This window comes from Monopterus albus, unplaced genomic scaffold (genome assembly GCF_001952655.1).
Source record: "Monopterus albus unplaced genomic scaffold, M_albus_1.0 scaffold734.1, whole genome shotgun sequence".
In the NCBI taxonomy this organism is placed as follows: Eukaryota; Metazoa; Chordata; class Actinopteri; order Synbranchiformes; family Synbranchidae; genus Monopterus; species Monopterus albus.
Window position 1 is genome coordinate 19,590 of NW_018128614.1, and position 2,337 is coordinate 21,926.

A 2,337-nucleotide genomic window follows, 5' to 3' on the forward strand; every position below is an offset into this window, starting at 1 on the left:
CACATATTATTTCATTTGTCAGTTACTCTGTCTCTCTTTTTTTTGTGATACTGCTTTAAATCGTGTTAATCTTGAAAAACTAAGCCCAGTTTTTGCTGTAGTCGTATCATTGGAGTTTGTAATGATTCCTCCGCTTTTGAACCCTCTCCTATATGGCCTGATGTTACCAGAAATTAGAAAAAACATTGTCAGGATGTTGTCATGTTTAAAATTTCTCCCTTAATCGCTCCTTGAGACATTTACTTATAATTTCTAAAAGTCAGTATTGAATATATTCATATCATGTTGAGTTTGAACTACTTTTAAAACATTAAGGTCTGTCTGAGGCTATATTCCTAAGGGTCTACGGTGAAGCTGGCAATAAAATATTTGGAAACCCAGGTAATATTATCAAAGAAGAAACTACCTACCTTTCATGAACACCATCTTACATATTCTCTGTTGTACAGATAGTATTGTATAATATCTTAGAACAGATCTTTAAGGCCTCATCACATTTACTAAAATGTTACTGAAATGATGCGTGTGTTAGATTTAAATTATTAAATAGAAGTTAACAAATATATCAGTCTCTTGACTTTCTGCTTTCAATGTGAATAAAGGTTATGTACAATTCAAATCTGTAGCCATAATGAAGCATATAGTGCCTCATTTCATAATGTATATAGGTAGGACTTTATTGATCCCTCAATGGGGAAATTCCTGTGTTCCAGCAGCAATAGAGAGCAGCAACAAAACACCATAAGAACAAACACCACACACATATCTTGAGAAACAGATTCCAAAGTACCTTAAGCCAAACAAAATATAGTATTTGAGAGACAATCAAGAACAAGAATGATCCTCCCACAATTAATCCCTGAGAACAACTCAAGATAGCTAAGAACGAGACAAAATATAGTATTCAAGAGATCAAGAATACTACTCCCATAATTAATCCCACAATGGATGAAATACCTGTATTTCAGCTATGATGATCTCTGAAAAACTGTAAAAAACTACTCAAAAATACCTAAAACAAGACAATATAAAGTATTCGAGAGAAATCAAGGGCACGATTTTACATATTTGCATATTTTTATCCCCAAGATTTAAGTATTGCATCTCAGTTGACTAGTCCCTCATAATTTCACCTATCTTATCACTGTTAGAAATTAATAAATTAGTCCGGTAATTATTAGACTTTAATGTGTTAGACTTTAATATGTGTTAGTAGTGCAGTTTAGTAAGATTCAAAGTCTGCTTTAGTCTGCTCTGCTTCAAGGTTAGCAGCAAGCCATGACACCGATTATTTTCTTGTATTAATCTTGTGTAAGAATTATGTCTGAATGAATGTTTAGTTACACATCATGCATACAACATACACACACATTGAGCTACCTCATTTTGTTATGACTAGGTAATACGCAGCTGCTTCAAGAATGTGGAGCTCTAGATAAGAGATGGAGTCTGCAGGATGGACTTCATCTGTGTAAGGGGTTAGCCCAAAACTGATAAATGTATTAGGCTCTGTGTTTCGGGGTGCTTTTTCCCTGCTCTCTTCTCCAGCAGCTTGTCTGAAGGAGGGAGCCCTGGGTTGTGTTCTGTAACCCTTTTTATACATATATATATTTTTGTAAATAAACCAGCACTAAAATCAAGAAAGACGGACTCCTTTTTTTACTCAGATCTGTCCAGTAAAAGAACTGGGGTATAACATCACTAATGCAAACGCAATAAAAATTTGTACTCCTAGTAGCACAGCTCCACAAAGGCCTACAGAAAGAAGTATAGCACAAAGCAAATACCGAAAACTTCAGAAAGCACGAAAAGAAACACAAACGAGGAACGAGCTGCTGGAACTTGCTGCCACTCCACGTGGCACCGGAAGTAAATATGTAGGCTTGATATGTTTCATAACTCCAGCCACTGATTCCTTCACTTATGACATTTTCCTTGATAAGTAATTGCTGGCATCTTGAGCAATATTCAGCAAGACATTGTAATGACACAGCCTTATGGTGGTTTACTGTTTACTTCCCCCTTGCCCAGGTCACTATTTTTAAGTACTCTATGTTTTTCTCCTTTATTCCTATTATCTCATCACAATGAGCATTCCTTTGTCTGTCTGCATTGTTTACTGCCTGTTTATACTGCTTATTTTGCATTGTTTGCCCTGGTTGTTGTTTGTTAATACTACTTATTGAAAAAACCTTAGAAAAAATCAACTGGACTTAGATTTCTAGATCGAAGACGTTTCACCTCTCATCCAAGAGGCTTCATCAGTTCTGACTGACTGGTGTTGAGCCGGAGATATTTATCCCCCTCGGTGGTGTTTCAGTCCTTTGAAGGCCAACA